Source organism: Apteryx mantelli, unplaced genomic scaffold, assembly GCF_036417845.1.
Source record: "Apteryx mantelli isolate bAptMan1 unplaced genomic scaffold, bAptMan1.hap1 HAP1_SCAFFOLD_20, whole genome shotgun sequence".
In the NCBI taxonomy this organism is placed as follows: Eukaryota; Metazoa; Chordata; class Aves; order Apterygiformes; family Apterygidae; genus Apteryx; species Apteryx mantelli.
In genome coordinates this window covers 7395767-7414339 of record NW_027118553.1, presented here as the reverse complement: position 1 = coordinate 7414339, position 18573 = coordinate 7395767, and positions in this window count along the sequence as shown.

The following is an 18573-nucleotide window of genomic DNA, read 5'->3' as shown; positions in this document are numbered from 1 at the left end:
AGTGCCTGCTAGGCCAGTGCTAGGCGCATGGCTGCTGTTTGTGGTTGTGAGGTCAGTGGTGGCTCAGTGCCTGCTAGGCCAGTGCTAGGCCCATGTCTGCTGTTTGTGGTTGTGAGGTCAGTGGTGGCTCAGTGCCTGCTAGGCCAGTGCTAGGCCCGTGGCTGCTGTTTGTGGTTGTGAGGTCACTTGTGGCTCAGTGCGTGATAGGCCAGTGCTAGGCCCATGGCTGCTGTTTGTGGTTGTGAGGTCCCTTGTGTCTCAGTGCGTGATAGACCAGTGCTAATCCCAAGGGTGTTGTTTGTGATTGTGAGGTCACTTGTGGCTCAGTGCCTGCTAGGCCAGTGCTAGGCCCATGGCTGCTGTTTGTGGTTGTGAGGTCAGTGGTGCCTCAGTGCCTGCTAGGCCAGTGCTAGGCGCATGGCTGCTGTTTGTGGTTGTGAGGTCACTTGTGGCTCAGTGCCTGCTAGGCCAGTGCTAGGCGCATGGCTGCTGTTTGTGGTTGTGAGGTCACTTGTGGCTCAGTGCCTGCTAGGCCAGTGCTAGGCCCATGGCTGCTGTTTGTGGTTGTGAGGTCAGTGGTGCCTCAGTGCCTGCTAGGCCCGTGCTAGGCGCATGGCTGCTGTTTGTGGTTGTGAGGTCAGTGGTGGCTCAGTGCCTGCTAGGCCAGTGCTAGGCCCATGGCTGCTGTTTGTGGTTGTGAGGTCAGTGGTGCCTCAGTGCCTGGTAGGCCAGTGCTAGGCCCAAGGCTGCTATTTGTGGTTGTGAGGTCAGTGGTGCCTCAGTGCCTGCTAGGCCAGTGCTAGGCCCATGGCTGCTGTTTGTGGTTGTGAGGTCAGTGGTGCCTCAGTGCCTGCTAGGCCAGTGCTAATCCCATGGCTGCTGTTTGTGATTGTGAGGTCAGTGGTGTCTCAGTGCCTGCTAGGCCAGTGCTAGGCCCATGGCTGCTGTTTGTGGTTGTGAGGTCAGTGGTGGCTCAGTGCCTGCTAGGCCAGTGCTAGGCCCATGGCTGCTGTTTGTGGTTGTGAGGTCACTTGTGGCTCAGTGCCTGCTAGGCCAGTGCTAGGCCCATGGCTGCTGTTTGTGGTTGTGAGGTCACTTGTGGCTCAGTGCCTGCTAGGCCAGTGCTAGGCCCATGGCTGCTGTTTGTGGTTGTGAGGTCAGTGGTGCCTCAGTGCCTGCTAGGCCAGTGCTAGGCGCATGGCTGCTGTTTGTGGTTGTGAGGTCACTTGTGGCTCAGTGCCTGCTAGGCCAGTGCTAAATCCCATGGCTGCTGTTTGTGGTTGTGAGGTCACTTGTGGCTCAGTGCCTGCTAGGCCAGTGCTAGGCCCATGGCTGCTGTTTGTGGTTGTGAGGTCAGTGGTGCCTCAGTGCCTGCTAGGCCAGTGCTAATCCCATGGCTGCTGTTTGTGGTTGTGAGGTCAGTGGTGTCTCAGTGTCTGCTAGGCCAGTGCTAGGCGCATGGCTGCTGTTTGTGGTTGTGAGGTCACTTGTGGCTCAGTGCCTGCTAGGCCAGTGCTAGGCCCATGGCTGCTGTTTGTGGTTGTGAGGTCAGTGGTGCCTCAGTGCCTGCTAGGCCAGTGCTAATCCCATGGCTGCTGTTTGTGGTTGTGAGGTCACTTGTGGCTCAGTGCCTGCTAGGCCAGTGCTAGGCGCATGGCTGCTGTTTGTGGCTGTGAGGTCAGTGGTGCCTCAGTGCCTGCTAGGCCAGTGCTAGGCCCATGGCTGCTGTTTGTGGTTGTGAGGTCAGTGGTGCCTCAGTGCCTGCTAGGCCAGTGCTAGGCCCATGGCTGCTCTTTGTGGTTGTGAGGTCAGTGGTGTCTCAGTGCCTGCTAGGCCAGTGCTAATCCCATGGCTGCTGTTTGTCCCTGTGAGGTCACTTGTGGGTCAGTGCCTGCTAGGCCAGTGCTAGGCCCATGGCTGCTGTTTGTGGTTGTGAGATCACTTGTGGGTCAGTGCCTGCTAGGCCAGTGCTAGGCGCATGGCTGCTGTTTGTGGTTGTGAGGTCACTTGTGGCTCAGTGCCTGCTAGGCCAGTGCTAGGCGCATGGCTGCTGTTTGTGGTTGTGAGGTCACTTGTGGCTCAGTGCCTGCTAGGCCAGTGCTAGGCGCATGGCTGCTGTTTGTGGTTGTGAGGTCAGTGGTGTCTCAGTGCCTGCTAGGCCAGTGCTAGGCACATGGCTGCTGTTTGTGGTTGTGAGGTCAGTGGTGCCTCAGTGCCTGCTAGGCCAGTGCTAGGCGCATGGCTGCTGTTTGTGGTTGTGAGGTCACTTGTGGCTCAGTCCCTGCTAGGCCAGTGCTAGGCCCATGGCTGCTGTTTGTGGTTGTGAGGTCACTTGTGGCTCAGTGCCTGCTAGGCCAGTGCTAGGCCCATGGCTGCCGTTTGTGGTTGTGAGGTCACTTGTGGCTCAGTGCCTGCTAGGCCAGTGCTAGGCGCATGGCTGCTGTTTGTGGTTGTGAGGTCACTTGTGGCTCAGTGCCTGCTAGGCCAGTGCTAGGCCCATGGCTGCTGTTTGTGGTTGTGAGGTCAGTGGTGCCTCAGTGCCTGCTAGGCCAGTGCTAGGCGCATGGCTGCTGTTTGTGGTTGTGAGGTCACTTGTGGCTCAGTGCCTGCTAGGCCAGTGCTAGGCGCATGGCTGCTGTTTGTGGTTGTGAGGTCACTTGTGGCTCAGTGCCTGCTAGGCCAGTGCTAGGCCCATGGCTGCTGTTTGTGGTTGTGAGGTCAGTGGTGCCTCAGTGCCTGCTAGGCCCGTGCTAGGCGCATGGCTGCTGTTTGTGGTTGTGAGGTCAGTGGTGTCTCAGTGCCTGCTAGGCCAGTGCTAGGCCCATGGCTGCTGTTTGTGGTTGTGAGGTCAGTGGTGCCTCAGTGCCTGGTAGGCCAGTGCTAGGCCCAAGGCTGCTATTTGTGGTTGTGAGGTCAGTGGTGCCTCAGTGCCTGCTAGGCCAGTGCTAGGCCCATGGCTGCTGTTTGTGGTTGTGAGGTCAGTGGTGCCTCAGTGCCTGCTAGGCCAGTGCTAATCCCATGGCTGCTGTTTGTGATTGTGAGGTCAGTGGTGTCTCAGTGCCTGCTAGGCCAGTGCTAGGCCCATGGCTGCTGTTTGTGGTTGTGAGGTCAGTGGTGGCTCAGTGCCTGCTAGGCCAGTGCTAGGCCCATGGCTGCTGTTTGTGGTTGTGAGGTCAGTGGTGTCTCAGTGCCTGCTAGGCCAGTGCTAGGCCCATGGCTGCTGTTTGTGGTTGTGAGGTCACTTGTGGCTCAGTGCCTGCTAGGCCAGTGCTAGGCGCATGGCTGCTGTTTGTGGTTGTGAGGTCACTTGTTTCTCAGTCCCTGCTAGGCCAGTGCTAGGCCCATGGCTGCTCTTTGTGGTTGTGAGGTCAGTGGTGCCTCAGTGCCTGCTAGGCCAGTGCTAGGCCCATGGCTGCTCTTTGTGGTTGACAGGTCAGTGGTGTCTCAGTGCCTGCTAGGCCAGTGCTAATCCCATGGCTGCTGTTTGTGGCTGTGAGGTCACTTGTGGCTCAGTGCCTGCTAGGCCAGTGCTAGGTGCCTGGGTGCTGTTTGTGGTTGTGAGGTCAGTGGTGGCTCAGTGCCTGCTAGGCCAGTGCTAGGCGCATGGCTGCTGTTTGTGGTTGTGAGGTCAGTGGTGCCTCAGTGCCTGCTAGGCCAGTGCTAGGCGCATGGCTGCTGTTTGTGGTTGTGAGGTCACTTGTGGCTCAGTGCCTGCTAGGCCAGTGCTAGGCCCATGGCTGCTGTTTGTGGTTGTGAGGTCAGTGGTGCCTCAGTGCCTGCTAGGCCAGTGCTAATCCCATGGCTGCTGTTTGTGGTTGTGAGGTCACTTGTTTCTCAGTCCCTGCTAGGCCAGTGCTAGGCGCATGGCTGCTGTTTGTGGTTGTGAGGTCAGTGGTGCGTCAGTGCCTGCTAGGCCAGTGCTAGGCCCATGGCTGCTCTTTGTGGTTGTGAGGTCAGTGGTGCCTCAGTGCCTGCTAGGCCAGTGCTAGGCCCATGGCTGCTCTTTGTGGTTGACAGGTCAGTGGTGTCTCAGTGCCTGCTAGGCCAGTGCTAATCCCATGGCTGCTGTTTGTGGCTGTGAGGTCACTTGTGGCTCCGTGCCTGCTAGGCCAGTGCTAGGCCCATGGCTGCTGTTTGTGGTTGTGAGGTCACTTGTTTCTCAGTCCCTGCTAGGCCAGTGCTAGGCCCATGGCTGCTGTTTGTGGTTGTGAGGTCAGTGGTGCCTCAGTGCCTGCTAGGCCAGTGCTAGGCCCATGGCTGCTGTTTGTGGTTGTGAGGTCAGTGGTGCCTCAGTGCCTGCTAGGCCAGTGCTAGGCCCATGGCTGCTGTTTGTGGTTGTGAGGTCACTTGTGGCTCAGTGCCTGATAGGCCAGTGCTAGGCCCATGGCTGCTGTTTGTGGTTGTGAGGTCACTTGTGGCTCAGTGCCTGCTAGGCCAGTGCTAGGCCCATGGCTGCTGTTTGTGGTTGTGAGGTCAGTGGTGGCTCAGTGCCTGCTAGGCCAGTGCTAATCCCATGGCTGCTGTTTGTGGTTGTGAGGTCACTTGTTTCTCAGTCCCTGCTAGGCCAGTGCTAGGCCCATGGCTGCTCTTTGTGGTTGTGAGGTCAGTGGTGCCTCAGTGCCTGCTAGGCCAGTGCTAGGCCCATGGCTGCTCTTTGTGATTGACAGGTCAGTGGTGTCTCAGTGCCTGCTAGGCCAGTGCTAGGCCCATGGCTGCTATTTGTGATTGTGAGGTCAGTGGTGGCTCAGTGCCTGCTAGGCCAGTGCTAGGCGCATGGCTGCTGTTTGTGGTTGTGAGGTCACTTGTGGCTCAGTGCCTGCTAGGCCAGTGCTAGGCGCATGGCTGCTGTTTGTGGTTGTGAGGTCAGTGGTGGCTCAGTGCCTGCTAGGCCAGTGCTAGGCCCATGGCTGCTGTTTGTGGTTGTGAGATCACTTGTGGGTCAGTGCCTGCTAGGCCAGTGCTAGGCCCATGGCTGCTCTTTGTGGTTGTGAGGTCAGTGGTGCCTCAGTGCCTGCTAGGCCAGTGCTAGGCCCATGGCTGCTGTTTGTGGTTGTGAGGTCAGTGGTGTCTCAGTGCCTGCTAGGCCAGTGCTAGGCCCATGGCTGCTGTTTGTGGTTGTGAGGTCAGTGGTGCCTCAGTGCCTGCTAGGCCAGTGCTAGGCCCATGGTGCTGTTTGTGGTTGTGAGGTCAGTGGTGGCTCAGTGCCTGCTAGGCCAGTGCTAGGCGCATGGCTGCTGTTTGTGGTTTTGAGGTCAGTGGTGTCTCAGTGCCTGCTAGGCCAGTGCTAGGCGCATGGCTGCTGTTTGTGGTTGTGAGGTCAGTGGTGGCTCAGTGCCTGCTAGGCCAGTGCTAGGCCCATGGCTGCTGTTTGTGGTTGTGAGGTCACTTGTGGCTCAGTGCCTGCTAGGCCAGTGCTAGGCCCATGGCTGCTCTTTGTGGTTGTGAGGTCAGTGGTGGCTCAGTGCCTGCTAGGCCAGTGCTAGGCCCATGGCTGCTGTTTGGGGCTGTGAGGTCACTTGTGGCTCAGTGCCTGCTAGGCCAGTGCTAGGCGCATGGCTGCTGTTTGTGGTTGTGAGGTCACTTGTGGCTCAGTGCCTGCTAGGCCAGTGCTAGGCGCATGGCTGCTGTTTGTGGCTGTGAGGTCAGTGGTGCGTCAGTGCCTGCTAGGCCAGTGCTAGGCCCATGGCTGCTGTTTGTGGTTGTGAGGTCAGTGGTGCCTCAGTGCCTGCTAGGCCAGTGCTAGGCCCATGGCTGCTGTTTGTGGTTGTGAGATCACTTGTGGCTCAGTGCTTGCTAGGCCAGTGCTAGGCCCATGGCTGCTGTTTGTGGTTGTGAGGTCAGTGGTGCCTCAGTGCCTGCTAGGCCAGTGCTAGGCCCATGGCTGCTGTTTGTGGCTGTGAGGTCACTTGTGCCTCAGTGCCTGCTAGGCCAGTGCTAGGCGCGTGGCTGCTGTTTGTGGTTGTGAGGTCACTTGTGGCTCAGTGCCTGCTAGGCCAGTGCTAGGTGCCTGGGTGCTGTTTGTGGTTGTGAGGTCAGTGGTGGCTCAGTGCCTGCTAGGCCAGTGCTAGGCCCATGGCTGCTGTTTGTGGTTGTGAGGTCAGTGGTGGCTCAGTGCCTGCTAGGCCAGTGCTAGGCGCATGGCTGCTGTTTGTGGTTGTGAGGTCAGTGGTGCCTCAGTGCCTGCTAGGCCAGTGCTAGGCGCATGGCTGCTGTTTGTGGTTGTGAGGTCACTTGTGGCTCAGTGCCTGCTAGGCCAGTGCTAGGCCCATGGCTGCTGTTTGTGGTTGTGAGGTCAGTGGTGCCTCAGTGCCTGCTAGGCCAGTGCTAATCCCATGGCTGCTCTTTGTGGTTGACAGGTCAGTGGTGTCTCAGTGCCTGCTAGGCCAGTGCTAATCCCATGGCTGCTGTTTGTGGCTGTGAGGTCACTTGTGGCTCCGTGCCTGCTAGGCCAGTGCTAGGCCCATGGCTGCTGTTTGTGGTTGTGAGGTCACTTGTTTCTCAGTCCCTGCTAGGCCAGTGCTAGGCCCATGGCTGCTGTTTGTGGTTGTGAGGTCAGTGGTGCCTCAGTGCCTGCTAGGCCAGTGCTAGGCCCATGGCTGCTGTTTGTGGTTGTGAGGTCAGTGGTGCCTCAGTGCCTGCTAGGCCAGTGCTAGGCCCATGGCTGCTGTTTGTGGTTGTGAGGTCACTTGTGGCTCAGTGCCTGATAGGCCAGTGCTAGGCCCATGGCTGCTGTTTGTGGTTGTGAGGTCACTTGTGGCTCAGTGCCTGCTAGGCCAGTGCTAGGCCCATGGCTGCTGTTTGTGGTTGTGAGGTCAGTGGTGGCTCAGTGCCTGCTAGGCCAGTGCTAATCCCATGGCTGCTGTTTGTGGTTGTGAGGTCACTTGTTTCTCAGTCCCTGCTAGGCCAGTGCTAGGCCCATGGCTGCTCTTTGTGGTTGTGAGGTCAGTGGTGCCTCAGTGCCTGCTAGGCCAGTGCTAGGCCCATGGCTGCTCTTTGTGATTGACAGGTCAGTGGTGTCTCAGTGCCTGCTAGGCCAGTGCTAGGCCCATGGCTGCTATTTGTGATTGTGAGGTCAGTGGTGGCTCAGTGCCTGCTAGGCCAGTGCTAGGCGCATGGCTGCTGTTTGTGGTTGTGAGGTCACTTGTGGCTCAGTGCCTGCTAGGCCAGTGCTAGGCGCATGGCTGCTGTTTGTGGTTGTGAGGTCAGTGGTGGCTCAGTGCCTGCTAGGCCAGTGCTAGGCCCATGGCTGCTGTTTGTGGTTGTGAGATCACTTGTGGGTCAGTGCCTGCTAGGCCAGTGCTAGGCCCATGGCTGCTCTTTGTGGTTGTGAGGTCAGTGGTGCCTCAGTGCCTGCTAGGCCAGTGCTAGGCCCATGGCTGCTGTTTGTGGTTGTGAGGTCAGTGGTGTCTCAGTGCCTGCTAGGCCAGTGCTAGGCCCATGGCTGCTGTTTGTGGTTGTGAGGTCAGTGGTGCCTCAGTGCCTGCTAGGCCAGTGCTAGGCCCATGGCTGCTGTTTGTGGTTGTGAGGTCAGTGGTGCCTCAGTGCCTGCTAGGCCAGTGCTAGGCACATGGCTGCTGTTTGTGGTTGTGAGGTCACTTGTGGCTCAGTGCCTGCTAGGCCAGTGCTAGGCGCATGGCTGCTGTTTGTGGTTGTGAGGTCAGTGGTGGCTCAGTGCCTGCTAGGCCAGTGCTAGGCCCATGGCTGCTGTTTGTGGTTGTGAGATCACTTGTGGGTCAGTGCCTGCTAGGCCAGTGCTAGGCGCATGGCTGCTGTTTGTGGTTGTGAGGTCAGTGGTGGCTCAGTGCCTGCTAGGCCAGTGCTAGGCGCATGGCTGCTGTTTGTGGTTGTGAGGTCAGTGGTGCCTCAGTGCCTGCTAGGCCAGTGCTAGGCCCATGGCTGCTGTTTGTGGTTGTGAGGTCAGTGGTGGCTCAGTGCCTGCTAGGACAGTGCTAGGCGCATGGCTGCTGTTTGTGGCTGTGAGGTCAGTGGTGGCTCAGTGCCTGCTAGGCCAGTGCTAGGCCCATGGCTGCTGTTTGTGGTTGTGAGGTCTGTGGTGCCTCAGTGTCTGCTAGGCCAGTGCTAATCCCATGGCTGCTGTTTGTGGTTGTGAGGTCACTTGTTTCTCAGTGCTAGGCGCATGGCTGCTGTTTGTGGTTGTGAGGTCAGTGGTGTCTCAGTGTCTGCTAGGCCAATGCTAGGCACATGGCTGCTGTTTGTGGTTGTGAGGTCACTTGTGGCTCAGTGCCTGCTAGGCCAGTGCTAGGCGCATGGCTGCTGTTTGTGGTTGTGAGGTCACTTGTGGCTCAGTGCCTGCTAGGCCAGTGCTAGGCCCATGGCTGCTGTTTGTGGTTGTGAGGTCAGTGGTGGCTCAGTGCCTGCTAGGCCAGTGCTAGGCCCATGGCTGCTGTTTGGGGCTGTGAGGTCACTTGTGGCTCAGTGCCTGCTAGGCCAGTGCTAGGCGCATGGCTGCTGTTTGTGGTTGTGAGGTCACTTGTGTCTCAGTGCCTGCTAGGCCAGTGCTAGGCGCATGGCTGCTGTTTGTGGCTGTGAGGTCAGTGGTGCCTCAGTGCCTGCTAGGCCAGTGCTAGGCCCATGGCTGCTGTTTGTGGTTGTGAGGTCAGTGGTGCCTCAGTGCCTGCTAGGCCAGTGCTAGGCGCATGGCTGCTGTTTGTGGTTGTGAGGTCAGTGGTGCCTCAGTGCCTGCTAGGCCAGTGCTAGGCGCATGGCTGCTGTTTGTGGTTGTGAGGTCAGTGGTGCCTCAGTGCCTGCTAGGCCAGTGCTAGGCCCATGGCTGCTGTTTGTGGCTGTGAGGTCACTTGTGCCTCAGTGCCTGCTAGGCCAGTGCTAGGCCCATGGCTGCTGTTTGTGGTTGTGAGGTCAGTGGTGCCTCAGTGCCTGCTAGGCCAGTGCTAGGCCCATGGCTGCTGTTTGTGGCTGTGAGGTCACTTGTGGCTCAGTGCCTGCTAGGCCAGTGCTAGGCGCATGGCTGCTGTTTGTGGTTGTGAGGTCAGTGGTGCCTCAGTGCCTGCTAGGCCAGTGCTAGGTGCCTGGGTGCTGTTTGTGGTTGTGAGGTCAGTGGTGGCTCAGTGCCTGCTAGGCCAGTGCTAGGCCCATGGCTGCTGTTTGTGGTTGTGAGGTCAGTGGTGGCTCAGTGCCTGCTAGGCCAGTGCTAGGCGCATGGCTGCTGTTTGTGGTTGTGAGGTCAGTGGTGCCTCAGTGCCTGCTAGGCCAGTGCTAGGCCCATGGCTGCTGTTTGTGGTTGTGAGGTCACTTGTTTCTCAGTCCCTGCTAGGCCAGTGCTAGGCGCATGGCTGCTGTTTGTGGTTGTGAGGTCAGTGGTGCCTCAGTGCCTGCTAGGCCAGTGCTAATACCATGGCTGCTGTTTGTGGTTGTGAGGTCAGTGGTGCCTCAGTGCCTGCTAGGCCAGTGCTAGGCCCATGGCTGCTGTTTGTGGTTGTGAGGTCACTTGTGGCTCAGTGCCTGATAGGCCAGTGCTAGGCCCATGGCTGCTGTTTGTGGTTGTGAGGTCACTTGTGGCTCAGTGCCTGCTAGGCCAGTGCTAGGCCCATGGCTGCTGTTTGTGGTTGTGAGGTCAGTGGTGCCTCAGTGCCTGCTAGGCCAGTGCTAATCCCATGGCTGCTGTTTGTGGTTGTGAGGTCACTTGTTTCTCAGTCCCTGCTAGGCCAGTGCTAGGCGCATGGCTGCTGTTTGTGGTTGTGAGGTCAGTGGTGCCTCAGTGCCTGCTAGGCCAGTGCTAGGCCCATGGCTGCTCTTTGTGGTTGTGAGGTCAGTGGTGGCTCAGTGCCTGCTAGGCCAGTGCTAGGCCCATGGCTGCTCTTTGTGGTAGACAGGTCAGTGGTGTCTCAGTGCCTGCTAGGCCAGTGCTAATCCCATGGCTGCTGTTTGTGGCTGTGAGGTCACTTGTGGCTCCGTGCCTGCTAGGCCAGTGCTAGGCCCATGGCTGCTTTTTGTGGTTGTGAGGTCAGTGGTGCCTCAGTGCCTGCTAGGCCAGTGCTAGGCCCATGGCTGCTGTTTGTGGTTGTGAGGTCACTTGTGGCTCAGTGCCTGATAGGCCAGTGCTAGGCCCATGGCTGCTGTTTGTGGTTGTGAGGTCACTTGTGGCTCAGTGCCTGCTAGGCCAGTGCTAGGCCCATGGCTGCTGTTTGTGGTTGTGAGGTCAGTGGTGCCTCAGTGCCTGCTAGGCCAGTGCTAGGCCCATGGCTGCTCTTTGTGGTTGACAGGTCAGTGGTGTCTCAGTGCATGCTAGGCCAGTGCTAATCCCATGGCTGCTGTTTGTGGCTGTGAGGTCACTTGTGGCTCAGTGCCTGCTAGGCCAGTGCTAGGCCCATGGCTGCTATTTGTGATTGTGAGGTCAGTGGTGGCTCAGTGCCTGCTAGGCCAGTGCTAGGCCCATGGCTGCTGTTTGTGGTTGTGAGGTCAGTGGTGGCTCAGTGCCTGCTAGGCCAGTGCTAGGCGCATGGCTGCTGTTTGTGGTTGTGAGGTCAGTGGTGCCTCAGTGTCTGCTAGGCCAGTGCTAGGCACATGGCTGCTGTTTGTGGTTGTGATGTCACTTGTGGCTCAGTGCCTGCTAGGCCAGTGCTAGGCGCATGGCTGCTGTTTGTGGTTGTGAGGTCACTTGTGGCTCAGTGCCTGCTAGGCCAGTGCTAGGTGCCTGGGTGCTGTTTGTGGTTGTGAGGTCAGTGGTGGCTCAGTGCCTGCTAGGCCAGTGCTAGGCCCATGGCTGCTGTTTGTGGTTGTGAGGTCAGTGGTGGCTCAGTGCCTGCTAGGCCAGTGCTAGGCGCATGGCTGCTGTTTGTGGTTGTGAGGTCAGTGGTGCCTCAGTGCCTGCTAGGCCAGTGCTAATCCCATGGCTGCTGTTTGTGGTTGTGAGGTCACTTGTTTCTCAGTCCCTGCTAGGCCAGTGCTAGGCCCATGGCTGCTGTTTGTGGTTGTGAGGTCAGTGGTGCCTCAGTGCCTGCTAGGCCAGTGCTAATACCATGGCTGCTGTTTGTGGTTGTGAGGTCAGTGGTGCCTCAGTGCCTGCTAGGCCAGTGCTAGGCCCATGGCTGCTGTTTGTGGTTGTGAGGTCAGTGGTGCCTCAGTGCCTGCTAGGCCAGTGCTAGGCGCATGGCTGCTGTTTGTGGTTGTGAGGTCAGTGGTGCCTCAGTGCCTGCTAGGCCAGTGCTAGGCCCATGGCTGCTATTTGTGATTGTGAGGTCAGTGGTGGCTCCGTGCCTGCTAGGCCAGTGCTAGGCCCATGGCTGCTGTTTGTGGTTGTGAGGTCACTTGTTTCTCAGTCCCTGCTAGGCCAGTGCTAGGCCCATGGCTGCTGTTTGTGGTTGTGAGGTCAGTGGTGCCTCAGTGCCTGCTAGGCCAGTGCTAGGCCCATGGCTGCTGTTTGTGGTTGTGAGGTCAGTGGTGCCTCAGTGCCTGCTAGGCCAGTGCTAGGCCCATGGCTGCTGTTTGTGGTTGTGAGGTCACTTGTGGCTCAGTGCCTGCTAGGCCAGTGCTAGGCGCATGGCTGCTGTTTGTGGTTGTGAGGTCACTTGTGGCTCAGTGCCTGCTAGGCCAGTGCTAGGCCCATGGCTGCTGTTTGTGGTTGTGAGGTCAGTGGTGCCTCAGTGCCTGCTAGGCCAGTGCTAATCCCATGGCTGCTGTTTGTGGTTGTGAGGTCAGTGGTGCCTCAGTGCCTGCTAGGCCAGTGCTAGGCGCATGGCTGCTGTTTGTGGTTGTGAGGTCAGTGGTGTCTCAGTGCCTGCTAGGCCAGTGCTAGGCCCATGGCTGCTGTTTGTGGTTGTGAGGTCAGTGGTGGCTCAGTGCCTGCTAGGCCAGTGCTAGGCCCATGGCTGCTGTTTGTGGTTGTGAGGTCAGTGGTGCCTCAGTGCCTGCTAGGCCAGTGCTAGGCACATGTCTGCTGTTTGTGGTTGTGAGGTCACTTGTGGCTCAGTGCCTGCTAGGCCAGTGCTAGGCCCATGGCTGCTGTTTGTGGTTGTGAGGTCAGTGGTGGCTCAGTGCCTGCTAGGCCAGTGCTAGGCGCATGGCTGCTGTTTGTGGTTGTGAGGTCAGTGGTGCCTCAGTGCCTGCTAGGCCAGTGCTAGGCCCATGGCTGCTGTTTGTGGTTGTGAGGTCAGTGGTGGCTCAGTGCCTGCTAGGACAGTGCTAGGCCCATGGCTGCTGTTTGTGGTTGTGAGGTCAGTGGTGCCTCAGTGCCTGCTAGGCCAGTGCTAGGGCCATGGCTGCTGTTTGTGGTTGTGAGGTCAGTGGTGTCTCAGTGTCTGCTAGGCCAGTGCTAGGCACATGGCTGCTGTTTGTGGTTGTGAGGTCAGTGGTGTCTCAGTGTCTGCTCGGCCAATGCTAGGCACATGGCTGCTGTTTGTGGTTGTGAGGTCACTTGTGGCTCAGTGCCTGCTAGGCCAGTGCTAGGCCCATGGCTGCTGTTTGTGGTTGTGAGGTCAGTGGTGCCTCAGTGCCTGCTAGGCCAGTGCTAGGCGCATGGCTGCTGTTTGTGGTTGTGAGGTCACTTGTGGCTCAGTGCCTGCTAGGCCAGTGCTAGGCGCATGGCTGCTGTTTGTGGTTGTGAGGTCACTTGTGGCTCAGTGCCTGCTAGGCCAGTGCTAGGCCCATGGCTGCTGTTTGTGGTTGTGAGGTCAGTGGTGGCTCAGTGCCTGCTAGGCCAGTGCTAGGCCCATGGCTGCTGTTTGTGGCTGTGAGGTCACTTGTGGCTCAGTGCCTGCTAGGCCAGTGCTAGGCGCATGGCTGCTGTTTGTGGTTGTGAGGTCACTTGTGGCTCAGTGCCTGCTAGGCCAGTGCTAGGCGCATGGCTGCTGTTTGTGGCTGTGAGGTCAGTGGTGCCTCAGTGCCTGATAGGCCAGTGCTAGGCCCATGGCTGCTGTTTGTGGTTGTGAGGTCAGTGGTGCCTCAGTGCCTGCTAGGCCAGTGCTAGGCCCATGGCTGCTGTTTGTGGTTGTGAGGTCAGTGGTGCCTCAGTGCCTGCTAGGCCAGTGCTAGGCCCATGGCTGCTGTTTGTGGTTGTGAGATCACTTGTGGCTCAGTGCTTGCTAGGCCAGTGCTAGGCCCATGGCTGCTGTTTGTGGTTGTGAGGTCAGTGGTGCCTCAGTGCCTGCTAGGCCAGTGCTAGGCCCATGGCTGCTGTTTGTGGCTGTGAGGTCAGTGGTGCCTCAGTGCCTGCTAGGCCAGTGCTAGGCGCGTGGCTGCTGTTTGTGGTTGTGAGGTCACTTGTGGCTCAGTGCCTGCTAGGCCAGTGCTAGGTGCCTGGGTGCTGTTTGTGGTTGTGAGGTCAGTGGTGGCTCAGTGCCTGCTAGGCCAGTGCTAGGCCCATGGCTGCTGTTTGTGGTTGTGAGGTCAGTGGTGGCTCAGTGCCTGCTAGGCCAGTGCTAGGCGCATGGCTGCTGTTTGTGGTTGTGAGGTCAGTGGTGCCTCAGTGCCTGCTAGGCCAGTGCTAGGCGCATGGCTGCTGTTTGTGGTTGTGAGGTCACTTGTTTCTCAGTCCCTGCTAGGCCAGTGCTAGGCCCATGGCTGCTGTTTGTGGTTGTGAGGTCAGTGGTGCCTCAGTGCCTGCTAGGCCAGTGCTAATACCATGGCTGCTGTTTGTGGTTGTGAGGTCAGTGGTGCCTCAGTGCCTGCTAGGCCAGTGCTAGGCCCATGGCTGCTGTTTGTGGTTGTGAGGTCACTTGTGGCTCAGTGCCTGCTAGGCCAGTGCTAGGCCCATGGCTGCTGTTTGTGGTTGTGAGGTCACTTGTGCCTCAGTGCCTGCTAGGCCAGTGCTAGGCCCATGGCTGCTGTTTGTGGTTGTGAGGTCACTTGTTTCTCAGTCCCTGCTAGGCCAGTGCTAGGCGCATGGCTGCTGTTTGTGGTTGTGAGGTCAGTGGTGCGTCAGTGCCTGCTAGGCCAGTGCTAGGCCCATGGCTGCTGTTTGTGGTTGTGAGGTCAGTGGTGCCTCAGTGCCTGCTAGGCCAGTGCTAGGCCCATGGCTGCTCTTTGTGGTTGACAGGTCAGTGGTGTCTCAGTGCCTGCTAGGCCAGTGCTAATCCCATGGCTGCTGTTTGTGGCTGTGAGGTCACTTGTGGCTCCGTGCCTGCTAGGCCAGTGCTAGGCCCATGGCTGCTATTTGTGATTGTGAGGTCAGTGGTGGCTCAGTGCCTGCTAGGCCAGTGCTAGGCCCATGGCTGCTGTTTGTGGTTGTGAGGTCACTTGTTTCTCAGTCCCTGCTAGGCCAGTGCTAGGCCCATGGCTGCTGTTTGTGGTTGTGAGGTCAGTGGTGCCTCAGTGCCTGCTAGGCCAGTGCTAGGCCCATGGCTGCTGTTTGTGGTTGTGAGGTCAGTGGTGCCTCAGTGCCTGCTAGGCCAGTGCTAGGCCCATGGCTGCTGTTTGTGGTTGTGAGGTCACTTGTGGCTCAGTGCCTGATAGGCCAGTGCTAGGCCCATGGCTGCTGTTTGTGGTTGTGAGGTCACTTGTGGCTCAGTGCCTGCTAGGCCAGTGCTAGGCCCATGGCTGCTGTTTGTGGTTGTGAGGTCAGTGGTGCCTCAGTGCCTGCTAGGCCAGTGCTAATCCCATGGCTGCTGTTTGTGGTTGTGAGGTCACTTGTTTCTCAGTCCCTGCTAGGCCAGTGCTAGGCCCATGGCTGCTGTTTGTGGTTGTGAGGTCAGTGGTGCCTCAGTGCCTGCTAGGCCAGTGCTAGGCCCATGGCTGCTCTTTGTGGTTGACAGGTCAGTGGTGTCTCAGTGCCTGCTAGGCCAGTGCTAATCCCATGGCTGCTGTTTGTGGCTGTGAGGTCACTTGTGGCTCAGTGCCTGCTAGGCCAGTGCTAGGCCCATGGCTGCTATTTGTGATTGTGAGGTCAGTGGTGGCTCAGTGCCTGCTAGGCCAGTGCTAGGCCCATGGCTGCTGTTTGTGGTTGTGAGGTCAGTGGTGGCTCAGTGCCTGCTAGGCCAGTGCTAGGCCCATGGCTGCTGTTTGTGGTTGTGAGGTCAGTGGTGGCTCAGTGTCTGCTAGGCCAGTGCTAGGCCCATGGCTGCTGTTTGTGGCTGTGAGGTCACTTGTGGCTCAGTGCCTGCTAGGCCAGTGCTAATCCCATGGCTGCTGTTTGTGGTTGTGAGGTCAGTGGTGCCTCAGTGCCTGCTAGGCCAGTGCTAGGCGCATGGCTGCTGTTTGTGGTTGTGAGGTCACTTGTGGCTCAGTGCCTGCTAGGCCAGTGCTAATCCCATGGCTGCTGTTTGTGGTTGTGAGGTCAGTGGTGCCTCAGTGCCTGATAGGCCAGTGCTAGGCACATGGCTGCTGTTTGTGGTTGTGAGGTCAGTGGTGGCTCAGTGCCTGCTAGGCCAGTGCTAGGCGCATGGCTGCTCTTTGTGGTTGTGAGGTCAGTGGTGCCTCAGTGCCTGCTAGGCCAGTGCTAGGCCCATGGCTGCTGTTTGTGGTTGTGAGGTCAGTGGTGCCTCAGTGCCTGCTAGGCCAGTGCTAGGTGCCTGGGTGCTGTTTGTGGTTGTGAGGTCAGTGGTGCCTCAGTCCCTGATAGGCCAGTGCTAGGCGCATGGCTGCTGTTTGTGGTTGTGAGGTCAGTGGTGGCTCAGTGCCTGCTAGGCCAGTGCTAGGCGCATGGCTGCTGTTTGTCGTTGTGAGGTCAGTGGTGTCTCAGTGCCTGCTAGGCCAGTGCTAGGCCCATGGCTGCTGTTTGTGGTTGTGAGGTCAGTGGTGCCTCAGTGCCTGCTAGGCCAGTGCTAGGCGCATGGCTGCTGTTTGTGGTTGTGAGGTCACTTGTGGCTCAGTGCCTGCTAGGCCAGTGCTAGGCCCATGGCTGCTGTTTGTGGTTGTGAGGTCAGTGGTGCCTCAGTGCCTGATAGGCCAGTGCTAGGCGCATGGATGCCGTTTGTGGTTGTGAGGTCACTTGTGGCTCGGTGCCTGCTAGGCCAGTGCTAGGCGCATGGCTGCTGTTTGTGGCTGTGAGGTCAGTGGTGCCTCAGTGCCTGCTAGGCCAGTGCTAGGCCCATGGCTGCTGTTTGTGGTTGTGAGGTCACTTGTGGCTCAGTGCCTGCTAGGCCAGTGCTAGGCCCATGGCTGCTGTTTGTGGTTGTGAGGTCACTTGTGGCTCAGTGCCTGCTAGGCCAGTGCTAGGCCCATGGCTGCTGTTTGTGGTTGTGAGGTCAGTGGTGCCTCAGTGCCTGCTAGGCCAGTGCTAGGCCCATGGCTGCTGTTTGTGGTTGTGAGGTCACTTGTTTCTCAGTCCCTGCTAGGCCAGTGCTAGGCCCATGGCTGCTGTTTGTGGTTGTGAGGTCAGTGGTGCCTCAGTGCCTGCTAGGCCAGTGCTAGGCCCATGGCTGCTCTTTGTGGTTGACAGGTCAGTGGTGTCTCAGTGCCTGCTAGGCCAGTGCTAATCCCATGGCTGCAGTTTGTGGCTGTGAGGTCACTTGTGGCTCAGTGCCTGCTAGGCCAGTGCTAGGCGCATGGCTGCTGTTTGTGGTTGTGAGGTCCCTTGTGGCTCAGTGCCTGCTAGGCCAGTCCTAGGCACATGGCTGCTGTTTGTGGTTGTGAGGTCAGTGGTGTCTCAGTGTCTGCTAGGCCAATGCTAGGCCCATGGCTGCTGTTTGTGGTTGTGAGGTCAGTGGTGTCTCAGTGTCTGCTAGGCCAGTGCTAGGCACATGGCTGCTGTTTGTGGTTGTGATGTCACTTGTGGCTCAGTGCCTGCTAGGCCAGTGCTAGGCGCATGGCTGCTGTTTGTGGTTGTGAGGTCCCTTGTGGCTCAGTGCCTGCTAGGCCAGTGCTAGGCGCATGGCTGCTGTTTGTGGTTGTGAGGTCACTTGTGGCTCAGTGCCTGCTAGGCCAGTGCTAGGCCCATGGCTGCTGTTTGTGGTTGTGAGGTCAGTGGTGCCTCAGTGCCTGCTAGGCCAGTGCTAGGCCCATGGCTGCTGTTTGTGGTTGTGAGGTCAGTGGTGCCTCAGTGCCTGCTAGGCCAGTGCTAGGCGCATGGCTGCTGTTTGTGGTTGTGAGGTCAGTGGTGCCTCAGTGCCTGCTAGGCCAGTGCTAATCCCATGGCTGCTGTTTGTAGCTGTGAGATCACTTGTGGCTCAGTGCCTGCTAGGCCAGTGCTAGGCGCATGGCTGCTGTTTGTGGTTGTGATGTCACTTGTGGCTCAGTGCCTGCTAGGCCAGTGCTAGGCCCATGGCTGCTGTTTGTGGTTGTGAGGTCAGTGGTGGCTCAGTGCCTGCTAGGCCAGTGCTAGGCGCATGGCTGCTGTTTGTGGTTGTGAGGTCAGTGGTGGCTCAGTGCCTGATAGGCCAGTGCTAGGCCCATGGCTGCTGTTTGTGGTTGTGAGGTCAGTGGTGGCTCAGTGTCTGCTAGGCCAGTGCTAGGCACATGGCTGCTGTTTGTGGTTGTGAGGTCACTTGTGGCTCAGTGCCTGCTAGGCCAGTGCTAATCCCATGGCTGCTGTTTGTGGTTGTGAGGTCAGTGGTGCCTCAGTGCCTGATAGGCCAGTTCTAGGCACATGGCTGCTGTTTGTGGTTGTGAGGTCAGTGGTGCCTCAGTGCCTGCTAGGCCAGTGCTAGGCGCATGGCTGCTGTTTGTGGTTGTGAGGTCAGTGGTGCCTCAGTGCCTGCTAGGCCAGTGCTAGGCCCATGGTGCTGTTTGTGGTTGTGAGGTCAGTGGTGGCTCAGTGCCTGCTAGGCCAGTGATGGGCCGATGGTTGCTGTTTGTGGTTGTGAGGTCAGTGGTGCCTCAGTGCCTGCTAGGCCAGTGCTAGGCCCATGGCTGCTGTTTGTGGTTGTGAGGTCACTTGTGGCTCAGTGCCTGCTAGGCCAGTGCTAGGCGCATGGCTGCTGTTTGTGGTTGTGAGGTCAGTGGTGCCTCAGTGCCTGCTAGGCCAGTGCTAGGCCCATGGCTGCTGTTTGTGGTTGTGAGGTCACTTGTGGCTCAGTGCCTGATAGGCCAGTGCTAGGCCCATGGCTGCTGTTTGTGGTTGTGAGGTCACTTGTGGCTCAGTGCCTGCTAGGCCAGTGCTAGGCCCATGGCTGCTGTTTGTGGTTGTGAGGTCAGTGGTGCCTCAGTGCCTGCTAGGCCAGTGCTAATCCCATGGCTGCTGTTTGTGGTTGTGAGGTCACTTGTTTCTCAGTCCCTGCTAGGCCAGTGCTAGGCGCATGGCTGCTGTTTGTGGTTGTGAGGTCAGTGGTGCCTCAGTGCCTGCTAGGCCAGTGCTAGGCCCATGGCTGCTCTTTGTGGTTGTGAGGTCAGTGGTGGCTCAGTGCCTGCTAGGCCAGTGCTAGGCCCATGGCTGCTGTTTGTGGTTGTGAGGTCACTTGTTTCTCAGTCCCTGCTAGGCCAGTGCTAGGCCCATGGCTGCTGTTTGTGGTTGTGAGGTCAGTGGTGCCTCAGTGCCTGCTAGGCCAGTGCTAGGCCCATGGCTGCTGTTTGTGGTTGTGAGGTCAGTGGTGGCTCAGTGCCTGCTAGGCCAGTGCTAGGCACATGGCTGCTGTTTGTGGTTGTGAGGTCAGTGGTGTCTCAGTGTCTGCTAGGCCAATGCTAGGCCCATGGCTGCTGTTTGTGGTTGTGAGGTCAGTGGTGTCT